This window comes from Ursus americanus, chromosome 9 (assembly GCF_024610735.1).
Source record: "Ursus americanus isolate L20-20 chromosome 9, mUrsAme1.1.p, whole genome shotgun sequence".
NCBI classification, from domain to species: domain Eukaryota; kingdom Metazoa; phylum Chordata; class Mammalia; order Carnivora; family Ursidae; genus Ursus; species Ursus americanus.
Window position 1 is genome coordinate 70,085,436 of NC_142135.1, and position 12,587 is coordinate 70,098,022.

Below are 12,587 nucleotides of genomic sequence, written 5' to 3' on the forward strand. Positions count from 1 at the left end.
TTCAATGACTGCTCGTTTCATAGGTGAGAAATAGGAGATACATAGATGTGAAGTAACTTTCTCAAGGTCACATAGCTAGTATGCAACCAACACCATAAACAAGGTTAAAAGACAAGCATCAAATTGACAAAAGATATTTGTAAGTTGCTTAACAGAAAAAGATTAATTTTCCAGAATATGTAAAGAACTCTTATGATTCAATAAGAAAAAGATTGGTCAATTTAAAGATGTGCAAAGCAATTTAAAGGCAAGGAAATGCAAATATCTACTATGCATATGAAAATATGCTCCATTTCTTTGGCTGGTGGGAAACTGCAAATGCAGGCAGTAATGGGATGCTGATCTCTATCTATCATGCAGGCATAAATTAATCTGGCAACATCAGGCCTTTGTAAAGCTATGTTAAAAAATATGTACGTACTTTCATACACTGTCTGGTGCGAGTACAAGGTGGAAAAGCAACTTTGGTTGCACCTGGAAAAAATGCAAACAAGCTTACTCTAATATTTAGCAATTCTGTTCCAGGGAATATACGTTCAGTGCTGGGCTGGAAAATGTCCGAGGTTTGCTGGTAAATGTTTCGCTGGCTTCTCGTTGGGAGATGGAGAGTTTGGTTTGTAGGTTTGCCATTTTTCGTGGTGTAAATGCTTTCACCACGGTCATATTCAAGCTTCCAATGTAACATCACCACAGGCAGAGCAGGAAAGGGATGTACACTGTCTTTGGCTCTCACTGGTCACCTGAGCTGGGTCCAGCTCCCCACTGTGTGACATTGTGGCACAGGAGCGCAAGAAACATGAGCAAGGGTGTTCCCTGAAGATTGATAGCAGTGCTAAAAATGTAAAGCAAACTAAATATCAATCAATAGAGGAATGAGTTTATAAACCATGATAAGTTACAGGAAGGTCACACTTCAGTTAAAAGTGATGAACTATTTCTGCATATATTTCTATAGAATTGTATACATATTTGATTAGTTCTCAAAACATAATGTGGAATGATGCAAATCACACAACAATGCTATTATATCATTCTGTAATATAAAACACATACAATAAGAGTAGATATTTTAAATTATATATGGAATGAGAGGCTACATACCAAAATAGAGAAATGGAGTGGAAGTTTATTTCAAAATTATACATGCCTTTGGGGTGTGGGGGGAAATAATGGTATATGGATAAGATATGATGATTAAAAGTGGTACTAGTAATACTGTAATATTACTTCTTCTCTCCTGGTATTTACTTGCGTCTTTGAACTTTATGTGGAAAAACCCTAAAAAGGTTCCTATTTCTTTCATCTACAACTTCATTATTTGAAGATGTATCATTCTTAATAGCAGCTTTTCTGGAATCAAAGGAACATTATCAGATTAAATACACACATCGATTGTAAGACTTCTCTCAATTTAGGAAATAGTAAAATGTTTATTCAGGCGTGCTTAACACGGAGGAATATGGTAATTCAGCTGACTGGTTTAGCAGCTGTCAGGCATAAAATTTCATTACTTTTTGATAAAGGATGATTTCAAAAAACAATCCAGGAGTTGTTAATGTATCACGAGGTATATTAACCATTCAACATTTGAGATAAAGATCAATGATTGTTAAATATATTTTATGTACAGAGGACCTGGGGGTGACATGAAGATAAATAACAGAGTTCTCCAGAAACTGCCAATCTCAACCACATGGACTATAGGCAGCAAAACAGAAGTAAGTAGAAATGCCTCTGAGTGGCCAATTCCACCTGCTTTGTTGTAGGATGTGTGCCTCTTCCAATAAAACCGCATGCAAAGTAAGGGAGGAGATGGGAAACAGCACAGAGAAATAAATGATGGCTCCTGACAGCCATGAGAAATGACAGCCCTGTAAAAACCCAGCAGCCGGGGCCATTTAGCACAAGGGCAAATGATCCTCCGTGTCACCACGGCTCTGGAAGCTCTCGAACGTACAAAATCTATTTACGTGTTTGTTTCTTGTTTACTTGTTTCACGTAGCGCAGCACACTAGCCAATGTTTTTAATGTTGCCCTCGAATCATCAAGAAAATGCAAATTTTTTCCAGTATGCTCACAGATGCAAGTTTAGAAATATTCTTCTAAAACTTGGCTTACTATGGGGCACTCTCTAAAAAGCCAGGGAAATGAGACATCATTTTATTTTAAAACAGAGTTCATATTTAAACATAGTTTATGCCATCCTGAGACCTTCGGAGAGGCAGGCATTTTCTATAACAAATGATGTTATGTTGTCCCACAGAATTTCACTTTTTTCAAAAAATTTTCATCTTAGTCTCGTAGTACTCTTTTCAGGTAGGAGATGCTGGGAGGATCCAACCCCAAATGATGAAATGCTGGGAGGCCATAAAAATCTTGAAATGACTTGCCTGATGTCTACAGGGAAAGTCACTGCAAGATCCAGAAATGAAGTCCACGTTTCCTGAAGACTGGCCGCCTTTCTTCTTTCTCCACTCTGTGTCAAAAGGCAACAAAGCTCTGCAGACTTCTTTCAGGGGAGGAAGTCTGTTGATCAAGTCCAAAAAATGTGTCGACAGGGTTTCCCTTTATGCCGATAATTGGGAAGTTGACGCTGCTATGGAGAGCTCACAGGAAGAGGATGCTGGTCGGCTAGTGGACTCTTTTTCTCTGGAAAAACTGAGAAGTCACCATGACATACAAATACAACATCCTGAGAAAATTTTTAAAAATTTCCAATATAGTTTATCATTCAGTGCACAGAGAGGCAAAATGTGACAGGTATAGCATAAAAAGAAAGAAATGGAACTCTGGGAAACTTACAATCAATTTGAAATTTTCTTCTTGGGAAGCATGGTAGAATTGGGGTAGGATTGCTAGATTCCTAAATGGAACAGCTGGGATATATATTTCAAAATTATTCCTTGTTTATCTAAAATTCAAATTTATCTGCTATTGGGGTAGGATTGCCAGAGAAAATACAGGACTCTCAAATAGAACAGTTGGGACATTTACTTTGAAATTATTCCTTGTTTATCTAAAATTTATCCAGGCATCTCCTAACTGTTGTTTGCCAAATCTGGCTATCTTAAGTTAGGGACTTACCCCTCTCCCCGCATCAACAATAACAGTAACATGCTTAATTGGCAAAATAAAGAGTTTTGTGAGAGAAATCCCTGTCGTCCCCTGATGAAATATGGTAGGAAGGACAAAGCCATCTGTGTCTTCTTCTTCATCCTTTGATGTAGAAAGTTCTTGCGCCAACCGAGTTCTAGAAAACATTGGCTTGTGCTTGCTTTATGTTCCTTCCCTGCTCTGATATGTCAGAATTTCTCTCTGCTAATCATTCTACGTTTAACAAAATAATCTGTCCTTTTTGGATGCCTGAAAAACTTCCATAGCCTTGTCAAACCACGAAAGGTTTCAAAAAGTATGAGATTGTCATTTGCTTTTCTTAGCAGAACAATAACAACTCTTCTGTCTTCCATAATACATGTGTAAATTTGCATTTATAGATGTGTATAAAGTAGTATATATATATTTATATTTATATTTAGGTATTCATATATCCTTTACTCCAAATTATGCTTTCAATATAAATTAGGAAAACGTTCATCTTGGGGCATAAATTTCCTCAGCAGCTACTATATGGCCAACATTGGTGAGATTTGGGGCCTGGAGATAACATAGGCACGTTGCCCGCCACCATAGTATTTATAGCCTCCTGGAGTGGGGTCAGGCAATTTACAAACTTTAATGTGTGAGTAATAAGATGATGGGAGAGTCCAAGATGGTTTTGGTTCAAAAGCCATTTGGACCTTCCATATGATTAAAATACAAGGATTTATTTTGACTAGCAGTTAATGAGCTTTTAAACATTCATCCTTTGTGCCTCTAGGAAGAATTCTCATACAGGGCAGCAGGAATTTGAAGCACAAGTCAATACTGTACAGTCATATGGAGGTTCTACCTGGGTGATTTTTGTTTGAACTGAAAATCATCTATTAGATGATTAATGAAATTATTATTATTTTTAAATATTTTATTTTCAGAGAGAAAGAGACAGAGCATAAGCAGGGGGAGCAGCAGGCGGAGGGAGAAGCAGGCTTCCCGCTCAGCAGAGAGCCCGATGTGGGGCTTGATCCCAGGACCCTGGGATAATGACCTGAGCTGAAGGCAGATGCTTAACCCACCAAGCCACCCAGGTGTCCCTATTAATAAAATTATTTTAGGAATTAAGACAAATACAGTGGCAAATTACTTTCTTCTTTATAATTTAGCAAAAGGAAAACAAAGCCAGAAATGAAAATCCAGTTAAGATTTTTTGAAGAAAGCAATTTCATTAACAACACCTAGTTAAGCTATGGGGCTCCAATGGTGAAGCGTATGTATCTATTTGTGCCTTAGTGGGATAAAGAGATGCTTGAAAATTATAGGATGCTCATGGTATTTATACTGCTTAGTGGGCTTGATCTTGCGTGGGGGTGGTCCTACATCACAGCACAGTGATCCCTTAGAGTGGAGAGGGAAGTAAGATTAAGGAAATGGTATCCTGGCACTAGAGTTAAGTAAAATTATCTGTAACCAAAGTTCTGAATAGCATTTGGTATATTCACATTAGCATGTATAACTTGGAATCACTCTATCCAAGAATCCCTTTTCTTTTAATCAATAAAACAAGAGTTTGCCTGTGGTTGCTGAAAGACTGAGTCACATTACTGAGTATGCCTCCAATAGCTCCCTCCTGGTTGATCTGCTGGAGAGAAACCAGAGGTCTGCGCTACTCACCACATCCAGAAATGTGGAATGAGGGCTGTAGTTTAGTTTTCATGTGACCTTGTGAGGCTGAAACTATTTTAACTCCTTTCCAATTATTATAAAGAGTTATGTTGTCATTTCTGTACTAGAACCTTATAAAATGTGAAAATACCATTATAATAACAAAATGGATTTCTTTATTCGTTTTCCTAAACACCCCATTCCAGCAACAGAGCAGTATTATCTATGGATGGCAGCTTTTAACTGCAAAAGTTGAGGAAGAGCTGACTAACTGGAAAAAATCTTTTAGTATCTTTTAACTGAAAACTAGTAAAATCCCTTGAAACACATGCACATGGGCACGTGCGCATGCACACACATACACATTGTTTAATTTTTAAAAAAGCTCATTACAGGAGATCACATTCTGCAGCGATGAAAAAGAGCTTATTTCTGAGTGTGAATATTAGAAAGTATTCCACGAGGGCAGGGAGCTTTTTTTTTTTTTTAATGATTTTTTATTATATTATGTTAGTCACCATACAGTACATCCCCGGTTTCCGATGTAAAGTTCAATGACTCATTAGCTGCATATAACACCCAGTGCACCATGCAATACGTGCCCTCCTTACTACCCATCATCGGTCTATCCCATTCCCCCACCCCCTCCCCTCTGAGGCCCTCAGTTTGTTTCTCATAGTCCATAGTCTCTCATGTTTCATTCCCCCTTCTGATTACCCCCTCTTTCTTTATCCCTTTCTTCCCCTACCAATCATCCTATTTCTTATGTTCCATAGATGAGAGAAATCATATGATAGTTGTCTTTCTCTGCTTGACTTATTTCACTTAGCATTATCTCCTCCAGTGCCGTCCATGTTGCAGCAAATGTTGAGAATTCGTTCTTTCTGATAGCTGAGTAATATTCCATTGTATATATGGACCACAACTTCTTAATCCAGTCATCTGCTGAAGGGCATCTTGGCTCCTTCCACGATTTAGCTATTGTGGACAATGCTGCTATGAACATTGGGGTGCATATGGCCCTTCTCTTCACTATGTCTGTATCTTTGGGGTAAACACCCAGTAGTGCAATGGCTGGGGCATAGGGTAGCTCAATTTTTAACTTTTTAAGGGACCTCCACACTGTTTTCCAGAGTGGCTGTACCAACTTGCATTCCCACCAACAATGTAGGAGGGATCCCCTTTCTCCACATCCTCTCCAACAATTGTTGTTTCTTGCCTTGTCTATTTTTGCCATTTTAACTGGTGTAAGGTGGTATCTCAGTGTGGTTTTGATTTGAATTTCCCTCATGGCTAAGAGGGCAGGGAGCTTTTGTCCATTTTGATCCCTGCTGTATCTCCAGCACATAGAACAGTGACTAGCCCATAAAAGGCACTCAATAAGTACTTGTTGAATGAAAATATAAAGATGTACTTGGGAAAAGGAAATGGAGGGTAAGTGGTCTTTTCTTCCTTCCCTCCCTTTTTCTCTTTTTCATCGGTGTATTCAGTAAGTATTAACTGAGTGACTATAGGAGTTCAAATCCTAGCTCCAGGGATATAACAGTGACGTAGACAAAGATCATCTCTGGCTTCTAGAGCACCAACTAGTTTAAATCACTTTTTTTAAAAAAAGATTTTATTTATTTATTTGAGAGACAGAGAGAGTGAGGGGGCAGAAGGGAGAGGGACAGGGAGAAAGAATCTGAAGCAGACTCCACACCGAATGTGGAGCCTGATGTGGGGCTCCATCCCATGACCCCGAGCTCATGACCCTGAAATCATGACCTGAGCTGAAACCAAGAGTCAGACGCTTAGCTGACTGAGCCACCCAAGTGCCCCATAAATCACTTTGTTTATTAGATGGTTACATATCTACAAGGTTTAGGTAACTGTCATGCTGGAGATGAGAAGATTGAGGGCACATAAATATGTCCCCGCATATGAGTAGAGTGTCTGCTTTAAGCACCATTTAATGGGTGCTGCCAGCAACCGCTCTGTGGACAAGAATCAGAGAAATATGTAAGATTATCCAGGATTATTAATTAAGTATAATTTGCTGCAATCAGTGAACAAAAGAGTGTTTTCATATTTGCAAAGATATTATAATAACTTCATTACATGGAACTTTTAGCGCTCCCCAGTGGAATTCATTGTCCTTAACTGTTAATTGTTTCCTTGTTGTATTCAAGTCAGTTCTCATTTTGACCTCAATTCATCTGTCAAATCTTCTTTTCCTCTCCTCAAATTATAGGCCCTGTATCCCCAGAAGGTTCTATTAATTGTTCCTGGAATATACTTCGCTAAATCTGCTCAAGTTTTATTGTGTAACACTTATATGCAAAAGAATATATGTAACATATGTATGCCTGTTTTGAAGCATAGTGATAAAACGAACACTATGATTCCCCTTCTCTCCCCCAACGTTGGGCCAAGGCGTTGCCACTGTGTCTACCCATGTGATACTTTCTCATTCTTGCTTCTCAAGCTTTGGCTCGTGCCCCTCTGTTCCTGCCTGGACTGCTTCCTATGCTCCTCCATGTTCCTTCAAAACTTTGGTCGGGTCCTACCTCCCGCATGAAGCTTTTCTTCACTGCAGCCCATAATTTCCCTTTGCCTGAGTTCTCACGGCCCCGTCAGGCCATACTGCTTATTGGGCATTTCAGTGATGCTGCCTTTGTCATCTGGTGCTTCCTCTGTGCTTTGCCTGTCAACTAGATGGCAAGAGCGCCATAGGTAAGGACATCTCCCACGATGCCATTGCATTGCACTGAATAGATGCTTAAGAGTTGCCACTACCCTAGAAAATTCTATTGTCAAGATGACGATGAAGTGGATAGAGCAATGAACGGGATCTCAAAACCTGTGTTTAATTCTGGATCTCTGATTCCTACCATATGTGACCTTGGACAGCGTAATTAATTTCTTTGATAATTTCTTAATTATACACACACACTAACACACACACGCACATGCACACATCATTTCATAGGGTTGCCGTGAAAATTAAATGAGATAAGATGTCTGAAAATCCTTCAGGTATGTGTTTATGTATATATGTGTGTATGAGTGTGTGTGTGTGTGTGTGTGTGTGTGTGTGTGGTTTTTAATACTTGCTTATCTTAGGTGATATACCCAAGGAAGTCAAATATATTATTACTTAGCAGTATATTCAAGATTTTATTAGCAACATAGAGAAATACTTGCTGTGACATATGGAACAGCCTTCAGCTCCTGGGCTCAATCATATCTTTATAATTTTTGAATTATGGATTAGATCTCATATTCTCTTAATCACCTTGGGGTGCTAGGGATCTCCATTTCAGTTTAATCGAACCACATAATTTAAATAATTAATAAGTTGAGCAAATTGAATAGGAGTCCTGGTTCAGACGGTTGCGGTTTTCAATCAGGCAACCAAAAACAATAGGGATAGAATTTTAACGAAGCATTGAGATTAAGCACCAATTATGAGAAACACCATCTAAAGATAGATGACTCCCACACATTACATTTATTATACAGAATGTCATTGCATTAAAAAAATAAAATTTCTTTAAAACATCTGAAACGGAGATCGTGTTTACCTTCCACCAGTGATCATTAATATCGTTCAACAATTTTCATTTGCATTTCAGAATCTTTGAGCTGAAACGGACTATAGATTCTTATTCATTGCATCAGTTTTCAGATGAGGAAATAGAGACCCATATAGTTTCTGTGGTTTGTCCAATTAGCATTGATCTGATTAGTGCTGGATCTTGGCTCTTTTAAATCTGAGCCCTGGGTCCTTTTCATAAGATTCTGCTGCCTTAAATTATTATTTTTTTAGTATGGTGATTTTCAGGTTTTTTGAAGTAATTGACTCTCTTTCGCAGATAACCATTGTGTGAAGCAACTAATACTAACTTGCTTTACTGGGTGAGGATCTGCGAGTTAGAGCCACTCACACTCTCTTCTCCCGAGGCTAGTGGCAACCAAGACACTTCCATGTAACCCACTTAACCATGTAACCACAGAACTCTTCGTAAACACGTAAAAGTTGTAGTCTTTCTTTTAAGAGTAGCAGATATATATGCATATATTTAAGGACATATTGAAGTTCAGGGTTAATGGAGAAAGATAATTTTTTTTTTAATATCTGGGTAAACTTGGTCAGTTAGGAACATGAAAATCCTGACTGAACACTAGATACAGCAAATCCGACATTGTATGCGCTTTCTCTGTACATTTATGTCAGCGCATCTCATTTGTAATTTAAACACTTCTAATGTTGGATTCTTGCGAGTTGTGGCAAATTGGGTCCACGTTAGCAATATTTTCAAACAGCGACTGAAACTTTGAAGGACTATCTATAGTAACCGACAGGCTGGGAGGTTTATTTAATCTTCATTATACATTGCTACCATGCCCTCTCCACAAAATAAATTGTAGCATTTTTATGCAGTTGAAAGTGCAGCATTCACTTGCTGCTTGACAGAGCCATTTCTAGATGGGCTGCGCCTCTGTGTTATCATGTCAGCCGCATCTTATTTGTATCTGAAGCCATTGGGAGTTGGAAGTCAACAAAGTAACTTACACACTCTCAGGGTGCACCAGCTATGCATAAAGATCTAATCATTACAGCTCTCTAAGTTGAAGCCTTGTGCCCAGGTGCCCAGTAAAATGACAGAAGAAAGCAGACAGTGTTACGAGAAGACAATGTAGCTATGTCAGTCTGTCATTGTTATTTCTCCTTTTATGTCTCTTTCAAATCTCTCTTTTGTTAAATAATCTAATCTTTACTTGGGATTCTATATCTTGTTAACTGACAGCTTTATACTGTAATGCAGGAAAAAATAAAAACAATACTCGGCCATTTTAGAGGACAGAGGATGAAAATTACTCACACAATATATGGTTTTCAATTTACTTTTTCAATTTTGGAGAGCAGTGAGGATTCATGGTTTTATTCCTTCATTAAAAAAACATTTACTGAGTACCAAGTATGTACCATCTACTGAACTAAGCCTTGGGGGTTTAAAGATATATTTAGTGTGAGCCTATGGTAGAGTGGAGGAAGCACATATAATTAAAATACTTGCAATTTATCACAACTGGGGCTGTTGAGGAGCAGAAAGGGCTTCTGGAATCTCAGCGTGGTCTTGGGAAGAGAGATAGTTTCAGAGAGAAGCTGATGTTTGAATAGGGTCCTTAAATGTGAGAAAGACTTTGCTGTAACCAAAGGCATGGTCAGCATTCAGGGCTGGGAAGGAAGTAGTGTGCTGAGGGCTTGCAAAGTCCTCTAGGAGCAGTACTGTGGCTTGCTAAAGGGGTTGAGGACACCTCCTTGGTGAATAGAAGTCGCAGGCATACCAACATGTTTAGGGTTATAGAGTCAGGGTCTAGATGTATGCCTAGAGGGCGGAATAAATGGCCCGATATAATAAAAGTTATTGGAAGCAACCCAAGTGTCCATCAGTGGATGAGTGGGTAAACAAAATGTGGCATATACATACAATGGACTATTATTTAGCCTTAAAAAGTAAGGGAAATCTAAAACATGGGACAGCATGGATCAACCATGAAGACATTGTGTTAAGAGGAATAAGCCCATCAGAAAAGGACAAATACTGTATGATTCCACTTATATGAGGTACTTAGAATAGTCAGATTCATACACAGAAGGTAGAATGGTGGTTTTAAGGGGCTGGTGGGAGCAGGTAGTGGGTAGTTGTTAAAGGGTACAGAGTTTCAGTTGGGAAAGATGAACAGGTTCTGGGGAAAGACGATGATAATGGTAGTACAATATGAATGTACTTAATGCTGCTAAACACTTAAAAATAGCTAAGATGATACATTTTATGTTACCTATATTTTCCCATAATAAAAAATTCCTTTGATCACTAAAACAAGCTAAATTCATCACAGAGGTTAACTAGACATCTGCACATGTGAGATTTACTCTGGGGGTTTAGGTGACCGCAGGTTCAATATGATGGTGATTAGATTGCCAGAAACAAGACAATTGTACATAAAGTTTCTTTTGTAGGCTAATTCTAGACAGCAATAGAGGGACTATTTCTGCTGTGTCCTGCATCATGGAATTATGTCTTATGTATTGTGTTCAGTTTGGAATGTTATACTTTAAGAAGGATTTCAGGAATGGGAGGGTTTTTTAGTTTTCAGCTTTTAGTTTTAATTTTATTTTTAAGAGAAGAGCAACCAAGATTGGTTAAGGGCCTGAACATTGTGACCCTTTGGGAAGAGTTGAAGAACAAATACCATTTAGGCTAGAAAATGGAAGCTTGTAAAGTTATGTGATTTTTTTGGAAAATATACATCATTCATTCATTCACTTTACAAGAATTTCTTTTCTTAAAAGATGTATTTATTTATTTTAGAGAGAGAGCACAAGTGGGGGGAGGAACAGAGGGAGAGGGAGAGAGGGAATCTCAAGGACACTCCATGCTGAGCACAGAGCCTGATGCGGGGCTTGATCTCATGACTCTGAGATCACAACCTCAACTGAAACCAAGTCAGATGCTTAACCAACTGAGCCACCCAGGTGCCCCTCTACAAAGATTTCTTAAGCTTCTAACTTAAGCCAGACACTGGGCTATGAGTTCAAGATTGAATGGTGAGTAAGATACATGTTTTACCATGAGGATGTCAAATTCTAGTGGGAAGGCAGTGGCAGATACACAGGAATGAGCATGAGCTTGGTAACTGCTTCTGAAAGATGTGAAGATGGCACCATGGTGCTCAGACCAAGGAGGCCAGCTCCAGCATGAGAAGGAGGGGGAGGGAGAAGCTGTCCTTCCTGGGCTTTAAGGATAAGTAGGAGATTGCCAGTGGAAGAAGGGCATTTCAGAACGAAGGACAGTGATCCTTGAGTGGCCTGGAGAAGGATGAGAATTTAGGAAGAATGAAGAACAGTGCAGCCCATGAGGCTAGAAAACAAAGTGGGTTGAAGCCCGAGAGCTCCAAGGAACTGGACAGAAGTGCTGAAGCAGACAATGGCCTGATGAACTTCATCATTGCAAAAATACCAGGGAAGGACAGAGGCTCTTGCAGCATCAGCAAAGAGTGAATCCTCGCCTCATGTGGAGGAGAACATGTGTGTACAACAAAAGGTGGGACTAGACCAACCACTGTACACACAGGCAGGAAGATTGTGGTTATGCAGAAGGCAGAGTTTCCTAAGGACAAGTTGTCTGAAAAATAGGGTAAATGCAACATGTAAGTTTGTTGTTATTGGTGATGTTCAAGCAGAGAAAGAAGAATTTCTATGTGTCCTAGATGGAATTAGTAATGGTGGAGAGCAGTGGGTCTCAGCCTTGACAACACAGTTTCTGAGCTCCACCCCGGAATAATTAGACTCTCTGGAATGGAGCCATGGTATGTATAATTTTTAAAAAGACTCAGTAGTTTTTGTAATGTATGTAATTTCTGAGTCACTGTGTTGTACACCTGAAACTAATATAATATTGCATGTCAACTACACTTCAATAAAAAAAAAATACTGGGTCAATTTTAATTTGGAGGCAGGGTTGAAACACAAATTGGTAAACTATGAGTTTCATTTCTCAATTTCAACAATGATGTGGCCATAATAAAATAACCAAATAAGTCTTTTGTAAGAAAAAGTATCATGCTAGCTTGTGTACAATATACATTTAATAGCTTCTCATCCTAATGTGTGGGTTTGGGAGGACAGATGTTGATGGATATGCAATATCTTGTGGAAAAGATCCCCAAAAGTTGAACCTTGCTGGCCAGTGAGCTTTGCATAGCAACCGAGTTGTGTTTTCTCCACTTACTTTGTTTAGAGCTCCCCTTCTGCTTTAGAAAGCATGGAATGGCTTAAG